General features: G+C 50.2%; 3 long non-coding RNA genes across 3 annotated transcripts in view; 1 reads left to right on the top strand and 2 right to left on the bottom strand.

Moving 5' to 3' along the window:
• LOC132536857 (uncharacterized) overlaps nucleotides 1-14,964 on the bottom strand; it is a 397,589-nt gene that overhangs the window by 57,205 nt on the left and 325,420 nt on the right. The window lies entirely within an intron of this gene.
• Nucleotides 1-14,964, top strand: part of LOC132536855 (uncharacterized) — a 287,606-nt gene that overhangs the window by 19,100 nt on the left and 253,542 nt on the right. The window lies entirely within an intron of this gene.
• Nucleotides 6,336-11,103, bottom strand: LOC132536847 (uncharacterized). Its single transcript, XR_009548393.1, has 2 exons — nucleotides 10,751-11,103; nucleotides 6,336-7,061 (listed from the first exon to the last, which is right to left on the bottom strand). It is a non-coding gene; the product is annotated as an uncharacterized LOC132536847 (long non-coding RNA).

Consider the following 14,964-nt stretch of genomic DNA (forward strand, 5'->3'; position numbering starts at 1 on the left):
ACTATGCAGCTATTAAGAACAATGAGCCCACCTAAGTAGGTGAGTTTTCAGGTCAAATATCAGCACTTTTGCTCCACTGTTTCTAGCTGTGTATAAACATACTTGCCAGGTTTGTTTCCTTTTAATACTCGTCATGAAAGCATTGACTTTTGTTTTCATGGGCATGAAATTCCTGATGTAAAGAGCTTGAGACTCTGAGAGAGAAGAAGGAGAGAGAGAGAATCATTATCAGAGGGCAGGTTTGAGACGCACGTCAGACTGGGGTCTCAGGTGAGGGGGGGCCAGTGCCTGAGCTGCTCAGATTCTGCTCCTGTCACTGGAGCTGTTTCAGAGACAGCTCTAGACGCAGAGTGGCCCGAAGCTGACCTTTGTTAAAAAAACTAATTTGTATTTGTTTTTATTAGTGATGCAATAATGATTAATAAGATTGTGATATAATAGGGGTACAACTCACAGTACCCACCACCAGAGTTCTGTGTCCCATTCCCTCCATTGGAAACTTACCTATTCTTTTTTTTTTTAAGATTTTATTTATTAATTAATGAGAAAGATAGGAGGAGAGAGAGAAAGAACCAGACATCACTCTGGTCCATATCCTCCTGGGACTGAACTCAGGACCTCATGCTCGAGAGTCCAATGCTTTATGCACTGTGCCACCTCTCGGTCCACTTCTCTATTCTTTATCCCTCTGGGAATATGGACCAAAGTTATTTATGGGGTGCAGGAGGTGGAAGGTGTGACTTCTGTAACTGCTTCTCTGCTGGACATGGGTGTTGGCAGGTGGATCCATCCCCCAAGCCTGTTTCTGTCTTTCCCTAGTTGGGTAGGACTCTGCAGAGGGGAGGTTTAACCGCACACTGTTTCAGTCCTCTGCCAGCGGAGGCCTCTAGGGGCGTGGGGGTGAAGCTTCACGAGTGGTGAAGCAGGGCTGCAGGTGTCTCTCTGTCTCTCCCCTCGCCATCTTCCCCTCCCCCCAATTTCTCTGTCTCTATCCAATAGTGAATAAATATGTTAAAAAACATATATTTTAAAAAGGATAGAATCCTTGTTCCCCTGAAGTGATGTTTTTAAAGATAAAGCGAGGCAGCCAGGCAGAGTGAGACCACAGCCTAGCAGCTTCCTGCACTGCGGCAGGGGCCGGGCTGGAGCCTGCACGGCTCACATGGAGACGCAGCGCACCGCACAGGTGAACTATTGTTATGATTATTATTATTGGGCAGAGACGGAGAAATTGAGAGGAGAGGGGGAGGCAGAAAGACACCTTCAGCCCTGCACCACCAGTCGTGAAGCTTTCCCCCTGCAGGTGGGGGCTAGGGGCTTGAACCTGAGTCCTTGCGCTCTGCAGTGCATGTGCTTCACCAGGTGCACCACCGCCGGGCCACCTCAAGTGAGCTACTTTGCTGGCCCTTAGTCACTTTTTTTTTCTATGCAGTTCTTTTTGCCTTTAATAATACAAACACAATTTTGCAAAATGACTGTCCTCAGCACCTTTCAGTTACTCCCTTAGGCAATGGCTGTGTTACACTTTGACATCATTTTGCCATAGAGCTTACCTTCTGGTGTCTTTTCAGCCTTTCAAAGAATTTTCTCAGTTGAATTTTTAAAGATTTACTTTTTCTGTGACACTTTCTGTTTTGACAAATGCAGAATTTTATGTCGTCATCATTCCAGTAGGAATTGAACAGTTTTGTCTCCCTCCAAATTCATCTCTGTTCCTGATCTCTCTCTTTGCCCCACAGACACTGTTTATTGTCTCTCTTGACCTCTCCCTAGAGCATGCTAGCTAATTTGAAGCATGTGTATGCAGTCTTCTATCCTCGACTGATGTACTTACAAGCCACTTGTGCCTTTGCATGGCGTGATACGTCATCCTTCTGCATTTCAAGCTGCTGTCCCTTGTTAGGGACATAAAGCAAGTGTTTGCTGAAGGCCATTTTGTTGCTTCCAGTTATGGGTGATTATGACACGGGTGTGTGGCTTTGCTTTTGTGTACAAGCATGTTTTAAAAACAATTTTGGCAAATATCTAAGAGCTTGATTACGGAATCACATATTGAGATCTTTATCTTTGTTTGAACCTACTAAACTCTCTTCTGGTGAGTATTTTGAACCCTCCCTGGCTCGCTCTTATTTTAAAGGTAGAAACCATTACAAAGTAGATGAGGCTGGGCCAAGGCATGGCCTCCAGGCAACCCAGGCAGGTTTCAATAAACTGTACAAAGCTGAGGTTTAGAACTAAATGGGGTATTTAACAGTTCTGAGACTCCCTTGAGTTTACTTTACAAAAAAAAAAAGATGCATACTTTGAAATGTTAAGGTTAAAAAAGTAGTATTGTTATGTGGAAAACTGAGAAATGTTATACATTTCTAAACTATTGTATTCACTGTCAGATGTAAAATATTAATCCCCCAATAAAGGAAAAAATAGGTTAAAAAAGTAAGTTGGGGGCTGGGGAGACAGCATGACACTTCTTCAAATGACTTTCCTGCCTGAGGCTCTGAGGTCCCAGGTCTAATCCCCAGCACCACCATCAGCCAGAGCTGAGCAGTGCTCTGTTTCCTCTCTCTCTCTCTCTCTTTCTATTGCTGTTATTAAAATATTTTAAGAGAGAAAACCACTCTTTAAAAATAAGTTTATGGTATGTTTATGTTTACTAGGTTATAAATAGCTCATGCTATTTAAATTGTAAAAATTGATTTTCTTTGTGTTACTTTTACCTTTGTGCTGCTTATGCGATCTTGAAACTCTGTGGCATCTTTCTTGACCAAAGAAAACATGCAGGTCCTGTTTGCTCACACGAGGTGTCACTATAGCTCCCCAGTACTTTCATCTGTGAGTGTGTGTGTGTGAGTGTGTGTGTGAGTGTGTGTGTGCGTGTGTGTGAGTGTGTGTGTGTGAGTGTGTGTGTGTGAGTGAGTGTGTGTGTGTGAGTGTGTGTGAGTATGTGTGTGCGTGTGTGTGTGTGAGTGTGTGTGTGTGTGAGTGTGTGTGTGTGTGTGAGTGTGTGTGTGTGTGTGTGTGTGTGAGTGTGTGAGTGTGTGAGTGTGAGTGTGTGAATGTGTGTGTGCGTGTGTGTGTACCTGGCAGGGCTTCATCTTACTCCACTACTTTTCCTGAACTCTTCTCTTTTTCATTTTGTTTTCTTTATTTTTATCATTTTGTAAAAATATTTATTGATGGAGGATGGAGGAGGAGGAAGGTTGAACCAGAGCGTCACTCTCGCACGTGCTATGCTGGGATCTAAGTCAGCGCCTCAGGCTTGAGACTCCAAAGCTTCACCCCCTGTGCCACCTCCCCAGCCCCACGTTTGCCTTTAAGATGAAGAGAGACACAGACACAGAGATGACCCCTGTGACTGCACAACCTCACACGGGAAACTGACTCGCCACACACGGTTCTGTCTCCCCTTCATTTTAGCATTAGAGTGGCGGACAACACCATCTCTGTCTCTCTCAGAGTTCCTGCAACAAAGCATCTCTCCCCTTTGATATTTAAGCTGGGCTATATAAACCCCCATCAAGGCAGCTGGCATTGTCCTCTGCTGACAGCAAAGGCTCAAGATGCCCTCACTCCAATTGTTTTTTCTCCTGAAATTTCCCAGCCTGCCCGCAGGGCATTACAAAGACACGGAGTGAAGTGTGAGGGAGGGAGCTGGAGGATCACAGGGGCGAGTGCACGACGGTCCTCTGCGTCGCCACCTGGCCCTGGGTGCAGCTCCGTGGGCACAACCCCACCAGGAGGGGAGCTGCCTCACTTTTATTTCTAGTTGTTTGTTTGTTTACTCATTTATTTACATTTATGCCACACATCAAGGCGCCCCTCTGCAGGGCCCCACTGATCTTCCACTGGACTTATGGCCATGACAATGCAGAACGTCTCCTAAGTCACTTTCCTGGGGATGGACGTGCTGATTGGCAGGGCCGTGGCCGCCTCAGGTGTGGTTACTCTGGGGGGGTCCACACCCTCCCCCTGCTGCGGGTCATCTGGGAGCTGCCAGCATCAGCCCACTGGCCAGACCCTGGTGGGCGGGGCCAGACATTGGTGGGCGGGACCAGACCCTGGTGGGCGGGGCCCGAAGTGAGGACGCCCAGCGTGTGTGGGCGTGGCCGCAAGTCCGCGCTTGCGCAGATGCGGGACTCCTGCTGCGATGGCGGCACTGCGGCCTCTGCCGCCCGGTCCCTGTCCAGGGCGGGATCGCAGTGTGGACGCAGGACTGTGCCGTCCGCGCTGGGGGAACAGCCTTGAGCAGTGAGGGGTCACCCCGGCCCACCGCAGCCCCCCCACCCGGAAGCGCGGTGAGTCCTCGTGCAGCTCTCCCCCTCCCCGTCCTGAATGGCCCCCGGGTGGAGACGCCGGACCCGGGGGAGGGCTGGGGCGGGGGAGCGGCGCCGGCCCCGGAGGCCTCGGCGCACAGGCCCCGCGCTCTCCCGCTGAGCTGTCTCCCTGGCCCGAGGACCTGCGGCGGGAGATGGCACCGCGGGCAGAGCCAGGGACTCCGTGTGTGCGGCCCAGAGTTTGATGCCAGCCACCGCCAAGGCTGCAGCGACTCTGCTTCATTCTCTAATAAAGCTTTTTACAAACGGTGCTTTGTGCTGTGCTTTTCCTTTCGTCCAGAGCCCCGACAGCTGCCCCGGCCCAGCCCGTGGAGTCTGCGGGTGCGGGTGCTGCGCCGGCCGATCAGACGCAAAGGGGGGACGGGGTGAGGCCGGGCAGCCGGGACGGGCTGAGGGCGGCCACCAGCCCCCGGAGGAGGCGGCACATGCGCCGTGTCCCCCAGCCCAGGGCGGCCGAGGCTGCTGACCCGGCCGAAGCCGCCCCCCCAGGCCTCCCCAGCCCCTGGCCTGCGGACACCTGCAGGGGGTGGGGCTCCCTCCTGTTTCCCCTTTGTTCAGCTCTCGCCCTGTCGCCCCTTCCCCAAGCAGGGGCTGCTGGATCGGGGTTCACCTGCAGCAAGCTGGGAGTTGTGTGGGTGTGGGGGGCTGAGCCGGGACCCCGGGCCGTGGGTTCAGTCCTTGGTTGTCACAGCCTGAAGAGGTTGTCAGTCAGTTTGGGGGGCGCTGGGGGATGTCCCAGGATCTCGCACATTTCTCATGTCCCGGGTCTGGGGGTCAGTCCCCCTAGGAACCCCGCCACCCCAGTGTGTGAAGCATTTTCAGCTTTTCAGGCCTCAGCTCCCCCCTCCCCGCAGCCTGGAGGCGACTTGGGGGAAAAGTCCAGGAGGCGGGTGACAGCCCCGCAGACGCCTCTCGCCTCTCTCCCCCAGCTCCCGGGATCAGTCAGGCCGGTGCTCTGAGCATTTTCACACGTTTGAGCTTTAGAGATGAGACCTGGTGGAGAGCTAAGTATGTTAAAATCCGCCTAAGGTGGTGGGCGGGGGTTTAGGAACACTGCTAGCGCTCTCGCCTCTCATGCCCCAGGTCCCGGGATCGGATCCCCGGGATCCGAGTGTTTTTCCCCCTGCCTCCCGCAGGGGGAGGTAGGGAAGGAGGCAGGTAGGTAGGAGCCGGGAGGCAGGAGGCAGGAGGGAGGTAGGGAAGGAGGCAGGCAGGTAGGTAGGAGCCGGGAGGTAGGTAGGTAGGTAGGTAGGTAGGTAGGTAGGGAAGGAGGGAGGGATAGGAGGTAGGCAGGGAAGGGGGTAGGAGGTAGGCAGGGAAGGGGGTAGGAGGTAGGAGGTGGAAAGGAGGCAGGTAGGATCTGGGTAGGAGGTAGACAGGTAGGGAAGGAGGTGGGAAGGGGATAGGTAGGTAGGCATGGAGGTAGGAGGTAGGGTAGGAAAGGAGGTAGAGCCTCCCCGATAGGCCCCCCCCAGGATCCCCTAGACACTTAGGACCCCCCCAGGATCCCCTAGACACTTAGGACCCCCAGATGCTTTTCATACTTGGTCAAGCTTTGCTGCCTGAAGGAGATTTGTAGGCAAAAACCCGCGAAGGGTGGGTGGGAGGGACTATAGAAACATGCTCAGCGCTCCCGCCTCTCACGTCCCAGGTCCCGGGATCGGATCCCCCCAGGAGACAAGTGTTTTTCCTGCTTGTTGGGTCCTGCAGGACACTTGTAGGCAAAAGTCTGAGGAGGGTGGGAGGGAGGCCCCATAGGAACATTGAGAGAGCTCTCGCCTCTCACGTCCCAGGTCTCAGGATCGGGACACCCCCAGAAACTTTTTCACACTTGCTTGAGCCTTATTCCCAGCAGCCTGGAGGAGACTCAAATGGCCTCGGAGGGTGGCGGCTGGCTCAGGAGCCCTGTGGGGGCGACTTACCTTGTAAGTCCCAGGTCTCCGGTTCTAGCTGCTGTAGAAATTGCATTGACAACATGAAGCAGTTTATTTTTATTGATGCGTTTTATTTTCATTAACTCTCATTAAATAAAGATGGGGAGGGGGTTGGGAGGAGGGAGCCCCCTAGAAACCTGTTGCTTAAACCACAGGAGAAACTCACAAACCATGAAACCTCTCCAGGTCTGATTCCCTGAGGTGAGTTTTTGTCTTTCCAGTACAAACTGCAGGAGTCTGCAGGGCGTCCTCTGTCCTCTGCTGCTGGACTCCAGCCTCCTCTGCCATCCAGACTGCTGAGAGTGGCAGGAGGGGACAGGGGCTGAGTGACACACCAGGAAGCAGAAATAAAATAAAAGTTTGGAAAATCCTAGCTCTGCTGTTCCCTGAGTTCTCGGACAAAAAGTCTGCCGTGAACACAACCACAGTGATTAATGATTTTAGTTTTCAGCCCCAGAGGTGGAAGGACAGGCTGGAACAGGGCAGAAAGCAGGTCCCGGGATAAAGCTCGACCTGTGTCCCGGGCCCTGTGGGATCGGCACCGGCTCTCTGACTACCCGGCACGGCAGCTGGCGCCTGGGTCTTGAGTGCAGCCGAGAGACAGATCTTAGAGCTTTTCTGAGGAGAAAGGTTTAAGGATTCAGGAACATATGATGGGCCAAGAGCAAACTGCAGTCAAGTGTCCCAGGGACCCAGAGTTTTCTGGGTGATGGCAAAAGATTCCAGACTCGCTGAGCCCAAGGTTGCCCTGTGGAAAGCCCAGGCCGTTGTGAGACTGCTGACAGCCCCCCCACTCCTCCCCCATGGCAGCTTCACCATCTCTGTTTTTCTACAAAAGATTACAAAGATGCAGGAAACAGCACCTACTGTGTTGTCCTAAGCGGAGATGCCGGTCCCCTCTTCCTCCACCGTCTTCTGTCTGTCTGTCCCGTCCCGGCGTCTCTTAGGTGTTTTCTCCTCCTTCCCCTCTGGTCAGCAGGGCTTCTCCCCCAGGTGAAATCTATCCAGCGCACTCGTTTGAAGGTCTTTGCAAACCTTAATCACTCCCCCGTGAGGCCCAGCTGAGAGCTGCACAATGTCCGTGCAAACCGTGCGCTCGGACGCCTCACGGCCACGGGGCTCAGGAGGGGGCACAGCGGCTACAGTGCCGGGCCCTCTAGCAGGAGACCCGAGTTCCACGCCAGGCACCACATGGTCCAGAGTGACGCACATGCTCTCTCTCACCCGCTCCCTCCTTACTTCCCTCTCATTACAATATATATATATATATATATATATATATATATATATATATATATATGTATATATATATATATATATTCTTTTTAAGAATTCCCTACATCTGTGTATGTAAGCATCATATACCTATCTGCCTACTCGCCTACATCCTACCTGTCAAGATTATTGAAGATTTGAATGCCGACTTGACAAAACAAGAGACTATTTCAAACAAGGAAATCAAACAGAACTCCAGGGCATAGTGGGCACAGAACTAGTTTCTGACCTGTGAGGAGGTGAGATGCCCGCTGGGTGACGGCAAGACAGGGCCTCTGAAGGAGGAAGCTTCAGAGCTGCGAGTTTTTCCCTCCATTTTTTTCCATCTGAAATAAAAGTCACCTGGTGGGGGAGCCCAGACGATTGCGGTGATGAGCCTGAGGCAGCGGGGAGCTGGAAAGCCCTGGAGGTCTGCGCCTAGGGCGGGAGTTGGCGTGTGTCAGCTCCAGGTCCCTGCGGGGGGGGGGGGGTGTCACTGGACTGTCCCCACTAACCAGCACAGCATGTTCTCAATGTCCCCAGCGTCCCAGGCAACTGCTCAGAGGCCATCTTTTTGATCTATCCCAGAATGGAAGTTAAAATAAAAAGACATTCATTCATGGGGCCAGACAGTGGTGCCCCAGTTAAGCATGGGCAGTGCTGTGCACAAGGCCCACGCGAGGGCCAGGGTTTCAGCCCCCACTCCCCACCTGCATGGGGGACACCTCATGAGCAGTGAAGCAGGTGTGAAGTTGTCTTTCTCCCTCTCTATATCCCCTTTCCTCTCTCCATTTCTCTGTCCTATCCAATAAAATAGAAAAAAAAAGGCCTCCAGGAGCAGTGCATTCGCAGTGCCGGCACTGAGCCCTCATGATAACCCTGGAGGCAAAAATAAAGAAACTGGTTTGTTATTATCGCTGTTGGTGGTGTGGGGCATTGAACCTGGGATTTCAGAGCCTCAGGCCTGAGAGTGTCTTTGCATCACCATTCTGGTACCTAGCCCTGCCCCCTTTCTAGTTTGGATGCCACTAGGTGGATTGCTGAGGCTCTGTGCCAGCACTAGGAAGCCAGGGTTGCTGGCAGCTCCCCACCCCAACACCCTCCAATTTGTTCTTTCCCTCTGAGTTTAAAGTGCACTGAGAAATTGATAGGAAGGGGTGAGATAGAGACGTGGAGAGAAAGAGAGACCCCCGCAGACCTGCCTCACCTTTCCTCCCACTGCAGGCTGGGAACGGGGCTCCATCCCTGGTTCTTGTGCCCGGAGGTCTGGGAACTCCAGCAGGTTCCTCACAGCCCAGCAGCACAGCAGAGCTGCTCAAATCAACATTTTTTTTTGCCTCCAGGGTTATTGCTGGGGCTTGGTGCCTGCACTACAAATCCACTGCTCCTGGAGGCTATTCTTTTCTCCCTTTTGTTGCCCTGGTTGTTTTTATCATTGCTGTGGTTATTATTATTGTTGTTACTGATGTTGGATAGGACAGAGAAATCAAGAGAGGAAGGGAAGACAGAGAGGGGGAGAGAAGACAGACACCTGCAGACCTGCTTCACTGTGAAGCGACCCCCCTGCAGGTGGGGAGCCAGGGGCTCAAATCAGGATCCTTATGCTGGTCCTTGCGCTTTGCGCCATGTGCGCTTAACCTACTGAGCTATCTTTTTTTTTTCCTGTAAGGCTGGAGCAGTGCAGTAGACGGAAGGGGACTGACCCATGGCACAGACACAGGGGGAGCAAAGGCAGAGCTCCAGGACCCTCCAGGGAACCAGCCTCGTAAGCCTGGTGCTATGCCCACTGAGCCCTGTCTCCTGCCTCTCTCTAGCTCCTGGGAAGGAAGCTCTCAAGAACAAATCCTGTGAGCAGACTGCAAGCACCCTGCGCAAAGCTCCAGACCAACGGGCTGGCCCAGCAGGGGCCCTGCTGTGTCATGTCGCCGCCTTGTGGACACGGACCAGAATGCACTCTATGGGAGACTAAAGCCAACCAAAGGGCCCTCATTATTTCTCCAAATATTCTCTTCATTTTCTTTTCCAGACACAGATCCAGGGAGAGAACACAGAGAAACACCAGAACACTGTCAGCTCAAGCTAAAGGGGGCTCCAGGGACTGAAGCTGGATTCTTGAAGCCACAGATATGAAAGTCCTTGGCAGAACTCTTTAAGATAGCTCATAAACAAAAGGTCTTTTTATTTTTAATATTTGTAATTTCCTGTATTATTATATTTAGCTATGGAGTGATAGAAAGTGAGAGAGAGAGAGTGAGGAAACAGAGAAATAGAAGCTGTCTCACAGCCAAAGAATTTCTTTTAAAATATTTTGACTTTACTTTGTTACTATTTTGAGTAATGAGATGGGTTTAAAGAGAGAAAGACAACTACTAGTAGGCAGTCACATTCACCCAAGCTCTCCTTTTTATTTATTTTTTATATTTTATTTTCTTCTGATGTTTAGTAATGACAGCTAGAGATACAGAGAGTGAGATGGGCAGGGTTGAAATCATAATGCTGATGCAAAGAGACTCTCATACCTGGAGTTCTCTGGGTCCTGGCTCACCGATGCAGGGCTGAGCAGGGCTCTGGTAAAAAAAAAAAGAATGAATAAGATAAATAAATAAATAAATAAATAAATAAATAACTCAAAGTGAGAGCAGAGCACTGTCAGCTCAGACTTATGCTGGAGAGCAGGGGAATTCAGCCTGAAGCCTTGAAATCTCAGGCATGAAAGCTTTTCACTTAACCAGCAAGCTCTCTGCCTGGCCCCCAAGGGCTTCTTTCAGCAGGAGCCCACAGACTGTTGGTTCAGGCCCAGAAGGGAGCAGCCTGCCACATGGCTCCATGCAGGGCAGTGATGCTGACACCTCAGACCCCAGTTCCTGGCCCTTCCCAGGTCTAACTGCTGTGACTCCCTGTCCTGACTGACTTGGCTAAATACACAAACCTGTTTCCCGCTGTAGAAAAGAGCGACTTCCTGTGCAGCACGGCAAATGCAAACTCTCCACATGCCTGGCCAAAGAGGAGAATCACTCCCACCCTCCAGCCCTTGTCGTGGGAACAACTCTGCCCCCTCCCCTCGCCCCCGCTCAGGGGACTTTGCCTTTTCCTAGAAGTTGGCAATCTCCAAGCCAATGTGATTTCCATCTCTCCCTCTCTCTCTGAATTTCTTTCAAAATGGCATCAAATTAGGATGTAACATTTTTAAGGTGTTATTACCTATAGCACACCAACAGGGAGAGAGACAGACAGACAGACAGACAGACAGACACACACACACACACACACACACACACACACACACACACACACAGCATTTCTTCCTCAGACAAATGTCAGAGGAACTCAAACCTCACCATCCAAGGCCCTGTACACTGACCCACCTCGTGGGACACCAGAGACATTTGTCTCAATGTGAGGGGGGCAGTTCAGAGCCTTCCTGGGTCAACAGCCCCAAGGGAATGAATCTACTTGAAGGATTCCTGCTGGGGTGACCTCCACCCTGACCCCAGGCCCTGTGCACAGCTTGGAAACTTTGATGCAGTTTCTGCTTGCTGGCCCAGTGACAAGCACCAGCCTTGTCCTTCATTCTACCAGTTCACTCCCAGCACCACCTGTGAGGTTTCCTGCAGATGTGCTTTGCCCCTCCCTTTTTCCTATTCCTTTCATCTCTTCTGGTTTGTACTTTTTTATTATTATTATCCATCGCCCTTTTATTGTCTTTTTTGTCAAATATTATTCTATTTCTTTATTGGGGCATTAATGGCTTAGAGTTGACAGCAAAATACAGTATTTCTCAGTTTTCTTTTTTAAACATTTTATATTATTATTGTTATTATTTACCAGAGCACCAATCAGCTCTGGTTTATGGTGGTATGGGGCATTGAACCTAGGGCTTCTGACCCTCAGAGCCTGTTTGCATAACCATTATGCTATCTACTCCCACCCTCAGTTTTCTATATAACAACCCCTTCTAGGTCCTCTGTCATTATTTTCCAGGACCTGAATCCTGAACCCCACCCTGCTGTCTTCTCCTTTGGTGCAATATATCACTGATTGTACTTTATTCCCCTTTCCATTCTTTCTTTTATTTTTCTTCCATATATATATATTTTTTACCAGAGCACTGATCAGCTCTGGCTTATGCTGGTGCTGGGGATTAAACCTGGGACTTCAGAGCCTCAGGCCTGAGAGTGTCTTTGCATCCCCATTCTGGTGTCTGCCCCTGGTCCCTTTTCTAGTTTGGCTGCCACTAGGTGGGTTGCTGAGGCTCTGTGCCAGCACTAGGAAGCAGAGTGGCCCGCAGCTTCCCCACCCCCTCCCCAACACCCTCCTATTTGTTCTTTCTCTCTGAGAGAGCCTGGTGCCTCAGCCACGCAAGCCTGGTGCTCTAACCAGTCAACTTGTCTCCTGCCTCTCTCTACTCCTGGCAAGGAAGCTGCCAAGAACAGAGCCTGTGAACAGACTGCAAACTCCTCGCCATGAACACCCAAGGGGACCCTCCAGTGGGAGCCAGGCCAGCCAAGCAGGAGCACGGCTGAGAAATGTCGCCGCCTTGTGGACACAGAGGGAAATGCACCTCAAGGGAGACCAGAGCCCAGGAAAGAGCTCCTGTATTTCTCCGAATATTTTCTTCATTGTCACACACCTCCAATAAGAAAAACACACAGAGAAACACCACCACACCACTCAGTTCTAGCTCAGGATGGAGCCAGGGATTGAAACTGGGTTCTTGAAGCCACAGGCATGAAAGTCTTTGGCTGAGTTCCCAAGATAGCTCCTAAGCCCAAAGTTTACTTATTTTAATTACTTTCATTTTATGCTGCTATTATATTTAGCTATTGCAAGAGAGAGAGAGAAAAGAGAGAGAGAAAATGGTGCTACCTACTAAACTATCTTCTATCCCAAGGACTTGTTATGTTTTATATTTTTATTTTACTTTTCCTTATTAATAATTTAAATGAAGGAAACATAGGTTTAAAGAGAGAAAGATGATAACTATAAGGTGGTCACTTCTGCCAAGCTCTCCTTTCTAATTTACTATTTCATTATATTTCATTTATTGTTACCTTTAGAAGTCAGATCTAGAGACCCATGAGGAAGATGCAGAGACACCGATATGGACAGGGGTAGGTGTCATAATGGTGATGCAGAGACTCCCATACCTGAATCTCTGAGGTTCCCGCAACACCAGGGTCCAGGGTGGAGTCAGGCTCTGGTAAAAATAAATCCCAGATGGAGACCACAGCACCACTCAGCTCAGATTTATGCTGGAGAGCTGGGGATTGAACCTGAAGACTTGGAACACCAAGCATAGAGCTTTTGACATAACCATTATGCTATCAACTAGCTCCCAAGGTATTTTTAAACATGATCTCAGACTGTTGATTCAGGCCCAGAAAGGAGCAACCTGCCAGAGAGCTCAATGCAGGTCAGGGATGCTCACACCTCAGAGCCCCAGCTCCATCCCCTGCCCTGCCCTGACATAACTACTTTGAACCCTTCTCTTGACTGCCTTGCCTAATAGAAACCTGTTTCTCCCTGTAGAAAAGAGTGAATTCCTGTGCAGCCTAGGAAATGCAAACTCGCCAGATGCCTGGACACAGATGAGAGGAGACCTTGACTCACACCCGCCTAGCACTGGGCAAAACTCTGCTCTGCTGGGTGGGTTTTCCATTTTCTTAGCACTGAGCATCCCCAAATCAACTGGATTTCCGTATCTCTCTCTCTCTCCTCTCTCTCTCTCTGATCTTTTTTTTTAATGGCATCAATTTAGAATGTAACATTTTCAAGGTGTTATGTATTACCTGCCACACACCAATTAGGAGAGATTTAGAGCATTTCTTATGCAGACAAAAATCAGAGGAACACAGACATCACCCTCCAAGGCCCTGTGCGCTGACCCACCTCCTGGGACTCCAGAGACCTTTGTGTACATGAGGGGCCAGCTCAGAGCCTTCCTGGGTCAACAACAGCAAAGGAATAAATCCCCTTGAAGGGTCCCTGCTTGTGTGGCCTCCACCCTGACCCCAGGCCCTGAGCACAGCTATGCAACTTGACTGCCCTTCCTGCTTGCTGCCCAGTGACAAGCACCAGCGCTGCCCTTCATTCCACCAGTTCAATCCCCAGCACCACCTGTGAGGGATCCTGCATGTGTGCTCTCTCCCCATTTTCTATTCCTTTCATTCTGTGTTTGTTTCTTATCTCTTTTTCTCAGAAGAATTTCTTTCTTTCTTTTTCTTATTTGCTTCTTTTTTCTTTCTCTTAATTTTAGTTTTTTTAAATCAGAGTAATGACCAGTTCTGGTTATGGTGGTGCAAGCTTTGAACCAGGGACTTCAGAGGCTCAGGCATGAGAGTGTTTTTGCACCACGTCAGGCCTGAGAGTCTATTGCCTCAGCCTCGTAAGCCTGGTGCTCTGCCCAGTCAACTCTGTCTCCTGCCTCTCTCAAGTTTCTGGAAAGAAAGCTGCCAAGAACAGACCCTGTGAACAGACTGCAAACACCCTCCCCACATGAACACCCAAGGGCAGTCCAGTGGGAGCCAGGCGCGGCCGCAGGGGCACTGCTGAGATATGTCGCCAGCAGTCCTTGTGGACACACAGTAGAATGCACCTCAAGGGAGACGAGAGCCCAGCAAAGGGCTCCTGTATTTTTCCAAATATCATCTTCCTAGTCTTTTCCTCACACACATCCAGTGAGAAAAACACGGAGAAACACCACCACACTGCTCAGCTCAAGTTCAGGGTGGTGCTGGGGAGTGAAACTGGGTTCTTGAAGCCACAGGCATGAAAGTCATTGGCTGAACTCTAAAGACAGGTCCTAAGCCCAAAGTCTACTTATTTTAAATATTTTCATTTTATGCTGTTATTATATTTAGCTATTGATAGACAGATACAGAGAGAGAGAGAGAGAGAGAGAGAGGCAAGCTGTCTTCAATCCCAAGGACTTGTTATTTTTTTATATTTTTTATTTTACTTTGCTAATAATTTTAACTAATGAAACATAGGATTACAGAGAGAAAGAGGATAACTATGAGGTGGCCACTTCTGCCAAGCTCTCCTTTCTAATTTCCTATTTTATCATATTTCATTTTATTGTTATCCTTAAAAGTGAGATCGAGAGGTCTATGAGGAAGATACAGAGACACTGACATGGGCAGGGGTAGGTGTCAAAGAGACTCATACCTGAAGCTCTGAGGTTCCTCAAAAGAGGGTGCTGAGTTGAGCAAGTCACTAGTTCAAATAAAGGGGAGTCGGGCTGTAGCGCAGCGGGTTAAGCGCACGTGGCGCCAAGTGCAAGGACGGCATAAGGATCCCGGTTTGAGCCCCCGGCTCCCCACCTGCAGGGGAGTCGCCTCACAAGCGGTGAAACATGTCTGCAGGTGTCTATTTCTCTCCCCCTCTCTGCTTTCCCCTCTTCTGTCCATTTCTCTCTGTCCTATCCAACGACAGCAAGAGCA

The sequence above is a fragment of the Erinaceus europaeus genome, chromosome 2 (genome assembly GCF_950295315.1).
Source record: "Erinaceus europaeus chromosome 2, mEriEur2.1, whole genome shotgun sequence".
Taxonomy (NCBI): Eukaryota; Metazoa; Chordata; class Mammalia; order Eulipotyphla; family Erinaceidae; genus Erinaceus; species Erinaceus europaeus.